This window comes from Marmota marmota, unplaced genomic scaffold, assembly GCF_001458135.2.
Source record: "Marmota marmota marmota unplaced genomic scaffold, marMar, whole genome shotgun sequence".
NCBI lineage: Eukaryota > Metazoa > Chordata > Mammalia > Rodentia > Sciuridae > Marmota > Marmota marmota.
In genome coordinates this window covers 16,244,979-16,259,441 of record NW_025999960.1, presented here as the reverse complement: position 1 = coordinate 16,259,441, position 14,463 = coordinate 16,244,979, and the positions used below count along the sequence as shown (strand labels likewise).

The following is a 14,463-nucleotide window of genomic DNA, read 5'->3' as shown; positions in this document are numbered from 1 at the left end:
TGGGGGGGGGATTCCCGGGAAGTGTGTGTAGAGTGCAGGTGAGAGTTCCGGAATAAAGAGTTGCTGTTTGAACCTACAAGGTTTTGTGGAGGATTGATTATTTTGTGCCCAGCCAGACTGCGGCAAAACACCACAAAACTGGGACCAGGCTGGAAGCAATTCGAAAGGCTGAGGCAGGAGAATTCCAAGTTCAAAGCTAGCCTCAGCAACATAGCAAGGCGCGCTAAGCAATTTAGCAAGACTCGATCTCAAAATTAAAAAAAAAAAAAGGGCTGGGGATGTAGTTTAGTAGTAGAGTACCCCTGGGTTCAAACCACAGTCATCGTGTCGTCGTCCGTCCCCCCCCCCCTAGCAAAACAAAACAAAACCACAACTCACTTGCCCCAGGAAGTTTCAAAGCTCCATTCTTATACTTTTTATTTAACATCTTTGGTTTGTTTCTTACCTATTTTTTTTTGGGGGGGGTGTGAGGTCTTTTCTCAAGCTTATCTTACTGATTTGTGTTTTTTTTTTTCAAAACTAAATTTTTTATTGGTATACTGAGGATTACAACAGACACTTCACTTTGTATGATTCTTAATGCACATTAATGAAAATCTAATAAAGCCTTATACTGTGATTCTTTTCCACTTATTCCAGCGACTTTCCAGCTTCATATCTGGAGGCAAATTTTCTTTAAAAAGGTATTAAATACTAGTTGAAACTGTGCTAAGCCATACTTATGTCACCCCCTCCCAATTCACAACTTTGCCATACATTCTTACTCAAAATTTTAATCTTTCACAGCACATTAAATTATTAGGTCAGTTGCGGTGGCACACACCTGTAATCCCAGTGACTGGTGATGCTGAGGAGTACAAGTTCAAAGCCATCATCAGCAAATCAGTGAGGTCCTAAACAACCTTTTTTTTGGGGGGGGGGGAGTTGCTAGGGATTGAACCCAGGGGTACTTTTACCTCTGGGGTTCCTAAGCAACTTAATAAGATCCTGTCTCATAAAAAAATTTAAAAAGGGCTGGGTATGAGCACTAGTGGCAAGCTCCAATTCAGCAGTAGGTAAACTACCCCTGCATTTAATCCCTACTACAAACAAAAACTTTCAATTTAGCTTTTTTGAATTCACACAGGTAGTATGAATTTCAGGTCTATATTGTGGCTTTAAAGAGGATTTGTGGGAACAGCCCGGAAAACATAAAATAAAACTAAATGTTCGATTTAATGTGTTCAATTCCCAGTACTAAAACAAAAACAAACAAAAAACAAAGAGCTAAGGCATTAGAGAAGGGCTGGCCTAAACAATATGACTCAGATTATGGGGAGAAACAGCAAATATTTCAACAGTTGAACCCAGAGTCTGGCCCAGTGGTTAATTCCAGCTACTGGAGGTTGAGTAAGAAGGATCACTTGAGCCCAGGACCATAAAACCAGCCTGGGCAACACTGAGAGCTCTGGCTCAAGAGCAAATAAAATGGGCCCAGAATGGTGGCACATGCCTGTTATCATGGGAGGATGAAGCAGGAGGACTGCAAGTTCAAAGCCAGCCTCAGCAACTTAACAAGAAGGTCCGGTCTAAAAATAAAAAAGGGCTGGGGATGTGGCTCAGCAGTTAAATGCCCCAGGGTTCAATACGTAATACCAAAAATGTTAATCATAAATAAAAATAAATTAAAAAGCTGAACTCGAAAACAGAAAGGACCTCTCCCATACCAATGTAGAGTCAAAGTTAAAATGGGTAAGTTCCAGCCAGGCATGGTAGTACACACCTGTAATCCCAGAGACTTGGGAGGCTAAGGAAGGAGGATTACAAATTCAAGGCTATCCTCAGAAATTTAAGTAAGGCTCTAAAAAACTCAATGACTCCCTGAACCAACATTAAAAATAAAACGGTGTGGGGATGTAAAGTGCCTTTAGGTTCAATCCCCAGAACCCAACCAAAACAACAAGTTCCCCTTTCTCTGGGAAAGCTTTCTTCCCCATCATCCTCATTCTACTTTGTGTACCCTGTCTAAACTACAGACCATTAAAAACTACAGTTCTGGGTCACCAAGGATCAACAGACAAGAAGTGCTACCTTATTATCTCTATGGGTAAGTACTTTCTGATTGATTTTTTTAAGACTTCAGTTGTTTTCTTTTTTTTTTTTAAAGTGGCCTGAGTTTACTTTTTTTTTGGGGGGGGGGGGTACTATGGATTGAACCCAGGGGTACTTAACTACTGAGCCACATCCACAGCCCTTTTTTTTAATTTTCAATTTTCAGACAGAGTCTTGCTAAATTGTTTAGGGCATCACAGTTGCTGAGGCTGATCTTAAACTTGCAATCTTCCTGCATTAGCCTCTGATCTGCTTGATCAGCTGGGATTACAGGTGTGTGCCACCACATCCAGCTTAAACTAAACTTTTTTTTTTTTTTTTTTTTTTTTAACTATGGAGTGCTTCTTGGCTTTTGGTTTCAAGGCTGCAAGAAACTTTTACAATATAATCAAAACCATTAACTAAGCTTGGCACAGTGGTGCACGCCTGTAATCCTAGCAGACTCAGGAGACTGAGGCAGAAGATCATGAGTTCAAAGCTAGCGTCAGTAAAAGTGAGGTGTTAAGCAACTCAGTGATACCCTGTCTCTAAATAAAAATAAAAAAGAGCTGGGGATGTGGCTCAATGGTCAAGTGCCCCTGAGTTGTATCCCTCCCCAAAACAAACAAAAAAATGCCCCCATTAACTAAATGTGAAAATTTTCAGAGAAGCAGAAGCATCTCTAGAAGCACCATAAACAATTACATCATCATCTTGGTTTAGAGATGTTAATTCACAATTCCCTCATATCAATTACAAAGGAAGGAAACAGACTAACTTTTATATAGTCCCACTAGGACAGACATGTCCCACATTATTATTATTATTATTATTTTAATTTTTGTTTTTGGGTACCAGGTATCGAATTCAGGGGTATTCGGCCACTGAGCCACATCCCTAACACTATTTTGTATTTTATTAGAGACAAGGTCTCACTGAGTGCTTAGTGCCTCGCTAAATTGCTGAGGCCAGCTTTAAACTCGTGATCCTCCTGTCTCAGCTTCCAGAGCCTCTGGAATTACAGGAGTGCACCACCTTACCTTGCTAACCCAGCTCCCCTTTTATATTTTATTTTGAGACAGGGTTTAGCTAAGCTGCTTAGGTCCTTACTACGATGTTGTGGCTCAACACCTGCGATCCTCCTGCTTCTGCCTCCTGAGCAGCTGGGATTACAAATGTGTGCCACCACACCCAGCCAAGATATTATTTTTAACTTTTTGGGTATGTGTGTGGAGTGGGGGGCGGGGCACTGAGGAATAAACCCAGGGATGCTTTAACCACTGAGCCACATTTCCAGCCCTTTTTGTTTTTTAAGTATTTTTATTTTTAGTTGTTGATGGACCTTTATTTTATTTACTTATATGCAGTGCTGAGAATTGAACCCAGTACCTCACATGTACTAGGCAAGCACCCTACCACTCAGCCACAACCCCAGCCCCTAGCCCTTTTTAATATTTGGGTCAAGGTCTCACAAAGTTGCTTAGGGCCTTGCTAAGTTGCTGAGGCTGGCTTTGAACTTGCAATCCTCCTGCCTCAGCCTCCCAAGTTGCTGGGTGCTAAGTAGCACTTTTAGAAAGCAAGTCCTCTTTGTGTTACTATACAGGCAAGTAAATAGTGCTTGCTGTACCAAAGGGTGTTTTGTTTTGTACCTGGGATTGAACTCAGGGACATTCCACCACTGAACCACATCCCCAGTCCTATTTTTTTTTTTTTTTAAGAGAGAATTTTTTTTTTTTAATATTTATTTTTTAGTTATCGGCGGGCACAACATCTTTGTTTGTATGTGGTGCTGAGGATCGAACCCGGGCCGCACGCATGCCAGGCGAGTGCGCTACAGCTTGAGCCACATCCCCAGCCCCCCCAGTCCTATTTTTGACAGGGTCTCACTGAGTCACTTAGCGCCTCACTTTTGCTGAGTCTGGCTTTGAACTTGTTATCCTCCTGCCTCAGCCTCCCCAGCTACTGGGATTATAGGCGCATGCTGTTGTGCCTGGCCCAAAGGTATTTTTAATCAAAGAGGTATCAGAATCTTCTCTGGCTAAATTAAACAGGCAATTTACTAAAAGTTAGCATCATTACCACTATGTCACTGGAAAGGCAAAGATAAACATGCAAAGATAAAGAAAATCACTCTCTCTGCCACCACTAAACACTAAATATCATGATTTAAATCTGTTAAAACCTTTACTACTGACAGTGTCAAATTATCAGGAATTCAATCTGGCAACTATTACCTCTACTTTAAGCTGACCATCCCCTACTGCACCCCTGACCACAAGTGGAAGTTATAAATAGAATCCTCACTTCCTTAGACAAAAAAAAAAAAGAGAGAGAAAGATGAGAGATGAGAGAGAGTATTTTAATATTTATTTATTTTTTTAGTTCTTGGCGGACACAACATCTTTTGTTTGTATGTGGTGCTGAGGATCGAACCCAGGCAGCACGCATGCCAGGCGAGCTTGCTACCGCTTGAGCCACATCCCCAGCCCCTCCTTAGACACTTTCAAAGAGAAGTCATCTATAGCTATGTCCAACTTTGGTTCAGAGGTCACATGCCCGCATCCATCTAGGTAGAAAAGAACCCAAGAATTTGAGTTTGACTTTTTGCTGGAGAGGTTAACTAATATTTTGGGCATTTCAGCAAATGTAGAAAACTAATAAAACATTTGGAGGCCCCAAGTATGGCAAATATTTATTATAAGAGTTTAAGACTAACCAAGCATGGATGCAGTCTTGAAATCCTTGGGACCTGGGAGGCTACAGTAGAAGAACTCTAAGTTCAAGGTCAGCCTCAGGAACTTATGGAGACTCTCAGAAACTTAAGATTCTGTCTTAAAAGGATTGTGGATGCAGCTCAGTGGTAAAGTGACCAATGCAATCTCTAGTACCAAAAATAAAAAAACAAAAACATTGACAAACTAAGGCTAATATTTAACATACAAAATATGTCATTTGTAATTATCCAAATATCCAAAAAGTAGCTAAAAAAAAAATCCCATGTCTTTTGCTGATGGGACAGACTAACATTACAATATTTAATAATAAATCAAAATAACGAATAGAAACATGCCTTTCCAGGATCATGCTACTCATAAATCTGAAGTGTGAAACATGTTTCTTGCTAAGGGCATTGATGGGGGAGGGATGGGGAAAGCAAAAGAGGAAGTACTGGGGACTGAAATGGAGCATATTAAGTTTTATGCTTTTAAAAATGTCAAAATGAACCCCACTATGTATAACTATAATGCACTTTAAAAAATAAATAAAATGTAAGATCTATGGCATTTTGTAAGATATACTCTAAAAGCCACTACTGTATATAAGAAGACATATGTAAAGTTGTATTCAGCAAGAACTGACTCCATGAGTAAAAAACTGAAAACAACCAAAATGCCCATTTAAGAATGAATAGTTGGGTTGGGGTTGTGGCTCAGTGGTAGAGTGCTCGCCAAACATGCATGTGGCACTGGGTTCCATCTTCAGCACCACATAAAAATAAAGATTGTGTCCACCTAAAACTAAACAAATTAAAAAATAAATAAATAAAAAAGAATGAATAGTTAACTCATCAATGTTTACAACAACTTAATTTACAATAGCTAAACTATGGAACCAACCCAAGTGCCCTTCAACAGATGAATGGATAAAGAAACTGTGGTATATATACACAATGGAATATTACTCAGTCTTAGAGAAGAACGAAATTATGGCATTTGCCCATAAATGAATGGAACTGGAGGATATTGTGCTAAGTGAAATAAGACAACCCCAAAGAACCAAAGGCCAAATGTTTTCTCTGATATGTGGATACTAATTCATAATGGGGGGTGGAGTACGCCATAAGGGCAAATAGAAGTACTTTGGATTAGACAAAGTGGAGTGAAGGGAGGGGAGAGGGTATGAGGGTAGGAAGGAAAATAGAATGAATCAGACATTATCACCCTATGTGCATATATGATTACACAACCAGTGTAACTCTACATCATGTACAACCAGAAGAAAGAGAAGTTACACTCCATTTATATATATGTCAAAATGCATACTGTTGGCTGGGGATATAGCTCAGTTGGTAGAGTGCTTGCCTCACATGCACAAGGCCCTGTGTTCAATCCCCAGCAACACACACACACACCAAAAAAAAAAACCTACTAAAAAATGCATTCTGTCATGTATACTAATTAGGACAAAAAATGAATAGTTAAAAATGTGGTTTAACATGAGAGACTCTAAGAGTTTGTTTTCTAAGAGGGCCTTTATCTTGGCTTTGCTTTCCATTATTTCAATTACCCTTGGACAACAGCATTCCAAAAACATGAAATGGAAAAGTGCAGAAATAAACAATGTCTTGAAATTATGAAGTTGAGTTTCATGATGAAATCCTGCACCTTCTGCCTGGTATGTGAATCATCCCTTTGTCCAGCATACCTACTCTAGATATGCTATCCTTTAGTCACTTAATTATTGACTGTTATCAGATTAATGTTATCAGATCAACTGTACAAGTTCATGTTCATTGTGTTCAAAAGCAACCCTTATTTAATATTGGCTCCAAATCACAAGACTGGTAATGCTGGCAATTCATACACGTCAAAGTTAAAAGGTGAAGGTTCTTTTTAAGGGGGGAAAAAACCCACAATCATATGCTTAGGTTGTTAAGATGTACAGTGTAAGATGATATTTTGAGAGAGATCATATTCACAATTTTTTTCTTTTTTTTTGGTCTGTGCATGTTGTACTGGGAATTTAACCTAGGGTTTCACACATGCTGTGCAAGTGCTGTAACACTATACTACATCTCCTTCCCTTTTTATTTTTTGAGACAAGGTCTCACTGAGTTGCTGAGGCTGACCTTGACCTGGCAATCCTCTGGCCTCAGCTTCACTAGGACCTGGGATTACAGGTATGCACTAAGTAACTTTATTTTAATTTTATAATCATTCTATTTTATTATTATTGTTAATCTATTAACGTGTTCCAATTATAAATTAAACTTTATCTTAGGTATATGTGCATAGGAAAAAATATAGTAAAAATAGTATTTGGTATTGTCTGTAGTTTCAGGCTATTCACTAGGGGTTTTGGAATGGTCTTTTATGGATAAAAGAGGACTATTGAAATATGACAAGTATGGTAAGTCATATTGTTCAAAGAAAAAAAAAATCAAGTTGCAAAACAATGAGCACTCTTCTGTTGTTGGCTGCTTTTTTTTTTTTTTTTGGTACTGGGGGTTCAGCCCTGGAGTGCTTTCCCACTGAGCTACATTCCTAGCCTATTTTTTTATATTTAATTTTATTTTTTAATATTTATTAGCTTTAGGTGGACACAATATCTTTATTTTGTTTTTATGTGGTGCTGAGGGTCGAACCCAGTGCCTCACGAGTGCGCTACTACTTGATCCATATCTCCAGCCCCCTTTTTTATTTTTTTTTAATTTGAGAGAAGGTCTTGCTAAGTTGCTTAGATCCTCACTAAGTTGCTGAAGCTGATCTTGAACTGGAAATCCTCCTGCCTCCGACCCCTAGAATTGTTGAGATACAATAAGCATTTATTTATTTATTTTGCAGGGTGGCGTTTGGTAGCAGGGATTAAACCTAGGGCGCTTAACCACTGAACCACATCCCCAGTCCTTTTTTTATTATTATTAATTTTTTAAAAATAAATGACAGCAGGGCTGGGGATGTGGCTCAAGCGGTAGCGCGCTCGCCTGGCATGTGTGCGGCCTGGGTTCGATCCTCAGCACCACATAAAACAAAGATGTTGTGTCCGCTGAAAACTAAAAATAAATAAATAAATATTTTTTTTTAAATTTAATAAATGGCAGCAGAATGCATTATAATTCTTATTACATATATACAGCACAATTTTTCACATCTCTGGTTGTATATAAAGTATGTTGATATCAATTCACATCTTCATACATGTACTTTGGATAATGATATCCATTACATTCCACCATCCTTGCTAACCCTGGCTCCCTCCCTTTCCTTCCCAACCCTCTGCCCTATCTAGAGTTCTCCTATTCTCCCATGCTCCCCCTCCCTACCCCACTATGAATCAGCCTCCTTATATCAGAGAAAACATTCGGCATTTGTTTTTTGGGGGGATTGGCTAACTTCACTTAGCATTATCTTCTCCAATGCATCCATTTACCTGCAAATCCCCAGTTCTTTTTTTTTTTTTTTTGGAGAGAGAGAATTTTTTAATATTTATTTTTTAGTTTTCGGTGGACATAACATCTTTGTTTGTATGTGGTGCTGAGGATAGAACCCAGGCTGCACGCAAGCCAGGCGAGCGCACTACCGCTTGAGCCACATCCCCAGCCCCCCAGTTCTTTTTTAAATTTTGAGACAGGTTCTCTCTTAAGTTGCTTACAGCCTTGCTAAATTGCTGAGGCGGCTTTGAACTTGTGATCCTCCTGCCTTAGCCTCCTGAGATGCTGAGATTACAGGCATACGTCACTTCACCCAGCTACAATAAGCATTTATTTTTAAATTTAATTTTCTGTAAATAATGCACCAGCATAGAATGAAGACAAAAAAAAAAAATCACTAGTTACCAACTAATATTTTTTATTTTTGTTTGTGCTTTTCTGCTTTTCCCCCACACTTAACATTTTACGCTTTTAAAATTAAAATTGTACGCATTTTTAATAATTTGTATTTATGGTATAAACATGTTTTGAAACATGTATATGGTGAGGAATGGCTAAATCAAGCTTATACACACACACTTCTCTACACTCTCTATTTTTATCTGTGTGATGAGATTACTTTAAAAAAATAATTACACACGTATAACAACACATAGCCAGGTATGATGATGAATGCCTATAATCCCAGCTGCTCTGAAGGCTGAGGCTAGAGAACTTTGATTTCCAGGCCAGCCTCTGCAATTTAGCAGAGGGGTGGGGGTATGGCTCAGCAACAGAACACCCAGCTTCATTCCACAGAGCCTCCTCTGCCAAAAAAGAAAAGTTTAACACAAAAAAACCTCAAATTAAAAGATATCCAACTGGAAAAACTATTCTTCATTAGTGACATGACTACTGTTTTTAAAGATGAAAGTTTATAGAAAGTTTACCAATTGGTAAGGAAAGCACAAACAAATAAAAGGACAATTCACAAAAGGAGTACCCAAAAAGCTAATATACATGGAAAACTGTTCAATCTCACTATGCACTGAGGAAATGTAAAAATCAATTTTCTCATTTTAACCTTACAAATTAGAATGCCTTAATGCTAACAAAGATGCAGTAAATTGGGCATTCATAAAAACTGTTTAAACAATTCTGGAAAGCAATTCATCAACAATGATACTAACAACTTCAACATGTTCATACCTAAACCTTCTATGTGAATTTCAGTCAAAATGTTTATATACAAGAGTGTTTCTTGTAGAATCATTCTAAACTGGAAACTGAAAATATTCAACAAATACCAAGCAAGTGCTCTACCACTGAGTAATAAAGACTTCTATCAAAATTCTTTATAGGCCAGGCATGTTGGCACACACCTGTAATTTCAGCAGTTCAAGGGTGAGACAGGTGGATCACATAAAGACCCTCCACAACTTAACAAGACCCTGTCTCAAAATAAAAAAAGACTGGGAATGTAGCTCAGTGGTGAAAGTATCCCTGTTTTAAATCCCTAGTAAAAATGAAACAAAACAAAAATACCTAGGAGAATCAGAAGCCCTTGAAGTACAAAGCGGCAGAAAAACACAACCATTAAAGGATGTAAAAACTGCTCTGGGCTGGGGCTCAGCAGTAGCACACTTGCCTGACATGTGTGAGGCACTGGGTTCTATTCTCAGCACCACATATAAATAAATAAAGGTCCGTCAACAACTTAAAAAAATATATTTAAAAAAACCCCTGCTTTAAGTATACACTGAAACTATCTGTCAGCATACACATGGTATGCAAGCATACAAACTCAGACACTCAACAAAAAATATCCACACTATCCCTAAAGGGAGACAGATCAACTACCATTCCTTCCCCCAACCTCCACCAACACCTCTATTTCTAAGTGATATATGTCACTCCCAAATAAGAAGAGCAGTCTAAATTACTGGACCATTTAATGCAAAATCCTATCTGGAGAGCAAAGGAAAAAAGGGAAACAGTAAATTCTTATCAAAATGATTATCTCCTTGTTCCAAGATCAGTTTTAAGGTAATAAGTAGAACAAAGTGATAGGGAAGAGTCACTATAAATATGGTAAACCCATCTCTTTGGCTATACATAACCTTTTACTTACCTATTTACTATCAGAAATCCCATGCCACTTAACCCCATAAATGCTGTAAAACAGAAATAAAATATATAAATTGGTTAAACTGACTTGCCCCAAGGCAGATCAGTCTATCCAGGTTCAGTTTTTTGGTTTTGTTTGTTTTGTTTTTAAATACTTTTTTAGTCATTGATGGACCTTTATGTATTTATTTGTATGTGGTGCTGAGAATTGAACCCAGGGCCTCACATGTACCAGGGAAGTGCTCTGCCACTGAGCCACAACCCAAGCCCTGCCAAGTTCAGTTTTTATCTCTAAGATTAACAGGGCCATGACATTTAAGGTACTTATTAAGACCCCCACATACACCAATGAAAAACAAAATTTGTCATTTCATCTAGTATAACTTCAGTCCTAAATGTGAACAACCAGAAAATGGAGATGAAAATTTACCTCTCATATTTTACTTCATGAAAGTAAAAATTTAAAAAGTAGGAATTCTTCACTCAGAGAATAACACTTCAGAAACAATTCATCTTCATTAATAATCTGTTAAATACTATCACCATCCATATTTTACAGATAAGGAAAAGGTTACCTCACCTCACCTTAAGGTAAAGTATCACACCCACAGTGACACAACTAATAAGACTGAGCCAGGATCTGATCCTAGGTATTCTGGAGCGTCCATGCTCTTTATCATTATACTCATTACCTGAGAGGACCCTTTAAGCCAGTTATACTACATAGGAATATTATAAATCTCCTCTCCTTGCCAAATGGTCTCTGGCCCCAGTTGTGCCTAGAGTGACTAATGATCCAGAAGAAACAGACACAGAAAACAGCCACCAGATGAGAACTAGAATTCCCAGGGCAGAAGTCACTTGGGATCTGCAATAATTTCTACTCTAGGGCAAAGGTACTGTTAAATTTCATTTGAAGAAAAAAATAACATTCATGGTAGCCTACATAACAGAATTTACCCAATCACAAAATATTTATCCTAATCTCAAATTGTTTTGTCTGTTAACTCCATGATGGCAGTGACCTTATCTATGGTTTATTGCTCTGGCACTTTCAACAGTGACCAGAACATAGGAGACCCACAAGAAATTTTGTTGAATGAATCAATACAAGTACATACTAGTCAGTGTTTCTCAAACTTTAATGTGCTTAAGATTCACCAAAGGAATGATACAGAGAAGATTAGCATGGCCCCTGCACAAGGATGACACAAATTCGAGAAGCATTCCAAAAATAAATAAATAAATAAACCAAAAAAACGAAAAAAGAAAAAACCAGATTCACCAAAGGGAGACAGAGCAGAGGTGTACGCCTGAAATACTAGTGGCTTCGGAGGCTAAGGCAGGAGGTTCAAAAGTTCAAAGCCAGCCTCAGCAACTCAGTTAAGACCTTGCCTCAAAATAAAAACCAAAAAGGGCTGAGAATTTAGCTCAGTGGGAGAGGGGCCCTAGGTTAAATCCCCAGTGTTTCTCTCTCTCCCTCCTTCTCTCTCTCTCTGAAACACACACACACAAACACACACACACTGAATCAAGGCTCACTCATCATTCACTGTCAAAGAACACCTGAGTTTATTTGCTAATAAAGCTATTGCCACTGAACCTTAGAGGAAAATATGCAAATTATATCCCCAAATCTTCAGATGGAATCTGTCAACTGTTCAAAAAACAGGGTATGGTAGCACACCCCAATAATACCAGCTACTTCAGGAGACTGAAGCAGGATGATCACAATTTCAAGGTCAGCTTGGGCAATTTAGTAAGATCCTGTCTCAAAATAAAAAATATAAAGGGCTGGAGTCAAGCGCAGTGGGACACACTCAGTAATCCCAGTATTTGGGAGGTTGAAGCATGAAGATCACAAGTTCTGGGCCGGGCTCAGTAATTCAGCAGAAGATCCTAAATAACTTATCAAGATACTGTCTCAAAATAAAAATAAAAGGACTGGGGATGTAGCTCAGTGGTAAAGCACTTGGCTACCTGTATGAAGTCTTGGGTTCAGGTCCCAGTACCACCAAACAAACAAAAACCAAGAAAAACAAAAATGTAAGCCCCTCTATATTAGTAGCACTTTTGGTGGGTCTTGAATTGCTAGGAAAACATTATAAAGTTACACATTTCTCTCAAGAAAGTTCTACAGAAAACTCATGAATCCTCTTAATAAAGAATAATAAAGTTCTTAGTAAAGAACTTTAGCTGCTAGTATTCTAGCTACTTGGGAGGCTGAGAGAAGAATCAAAAGTTCTAGGCTAGCCTCAATGATTTAGCAATACCCTGTCTCGAATGAATACACCTATTTAAGATAGAGGATAAAATAGATAGGACCAGGGATGTAGCTCAGTGGAAACGAACCCTGGGTTCAATCCCCAGTACAATTAAATATTGGGGGGGGTGTGGATATAATCCTGTTACACCCCCCCCACCAAATCTAGCATTAGCAATTAAATAGATTAGGATAGTCTTCAAATTCTGAGCCTTTACTTCAATTGGTAAGCTGAGAGACCAATCACTGATAAAGCTGATAAATTCTGTTACAAATGAACTTAACTAACCTCCAACCTCAAATGATCAAATAATCATTTTCAGGAAATGTGTTCTTTTTTTTTTTTTTAAATCTGAAACATTTTTTTTTAATATTTATTTTTTTTCAGTTTTCGGTGGACACAACATCTTTGTTTGTATGTGGTGCTGAGGATCGAACCCTGGTAGCATGCATGCCAGGCGAGCTTGCTACCACTTGAGCCACATCCCCAGCCCAGGAAATGTGTTCTTTAAATTCCTGTAGTGACTATTAAGCCAGCAAACCCTTAGTTACTTTAAATGTGAACAACCAGAAACCAGAGATGAAAATTTACCTTTCATATGTATATACTGAACCAGCAATCACAAAGAGAATGCTTATGATTCTAAAAGCTTTAATGTAACTATCAATCCTCTTAACAACCCCCCCAGATATATATTAATATTATCCTAATGTAACAGTACATTATCTTCAATTTACAGGCAGGAAACTGGAAAAACTTGCCCACAGGCATACATCTACAAAGTGATCCAGTCTAAGCAGGGTAAAGTTAGCCTGGCTCCAGATTCACTTTTTGTTTCAAGATGGGTCTCACTACGTCATCCAGGCTGGTTTCAAATTCCTTGGCTCAGGTGATCTTCCTGCTTTAGCTTCCCTAGTAGTTAAAACTACAGGTATGGGCCGCCTTGCCCAGTGTACATATTTTTAACCATTCTTTTATACAACCTTGCATATGAATGTCTTATATTATTCAGTAACTGCCTTCCTATTTTTTCCCTCCATCCAACTCAAAAGCCTAGAATAAACTCTAACCCCAGCAACCCAAGAGGCTGAGGTAGGATTATAAGTTCAAAGACAGCCTTAGCAACTCAATGAGACCTTATTTCTAAATAAAATACAAAAAAGGACTGAGGATGTGGCTCAGTAGTTAAGTTCCCTGGGTTCAATCCCCAGTACAAAAAAAAAAAAAAAAAAAAAAAAAAAGAAAAGAAAAAAAATCCAGTGGCTTCTGGAAGGCAACTGCTTAGGTATCAGTAATTTATATACCAATACAGTGCCAAGGATTAAATGATAGTATATATTAAGCCCTTACCCAGATTATTATAAAACTTAATATATAAATACTGTAAGCACCACAAACACAACTGTCAGAATACAGATAAAAACAAATTACAGGGCTCTGGTTGTGGCTCAGTGGTAGAACACTTGCCTAGCATGTGTGAGGCACGGGGTTCGATTCTCAGCACAGCATATAAATAAAAAGTCCACTGACAACTTAAAAATTACATACACTTATTTATATATAAAGAACAAATGACAGGATTATACCTGCCTCAGGTCACAGAATTAACATTTAACCCAGGATCCCCAAAGTCTTACAGAAAACAATGCATCATACAAAATATTCACAATGTTTTCAAGAAAACTAAAAACCTGCCTCCAGTATTAAACTTTAAAGAAAACAAAACAAAGCACAGATTACAGTTATGATACATCAAAACACTAAGAACTCTATCAAAGCCAAAGGGTCACTTTCCATTTTCACTGAAGGATATTCAAAGGTTTAAAAAAAAAAAAAAAACCCCAAACAACAACTTTTTTTTTTTTTTTTTTT

The 14,463-nt window shown here is 38.1% G+C and overlaps 1 protein-coding gene and 1 pseudogene across 13 annotated transcripts in view; one reads left to right on the top strand and one right to left on the bottom strand.

Moving 5' to 3' along the window:
* Positions 1-14,463, bottom strand: part of Larp4 (La ribonucleoprotein 4) — a 65,927-nt gene that overhangs the window by 45,578 nt on the left and 5,886 nt on the right. The window contains exon 1 of one of the 13 annotated variants that reach the window (XM_048802714.1): positions 10,332-10,350. The exons of the other annotated variants lie outside the window; for them this stretch is intronic. The gene's annotated coding sequence lies outside the window, so the exon portion shown is untranslated. Of the gene's footprint in view, positions 1-10,331; positions 10,351-14,463 lie in introns of those variants that run through there. 13 annotated transcript variants of the gene reach the window in all.
* On the top strand, positions 11,468-11,565 carry LOC125616689 (annotated as a pseudogene).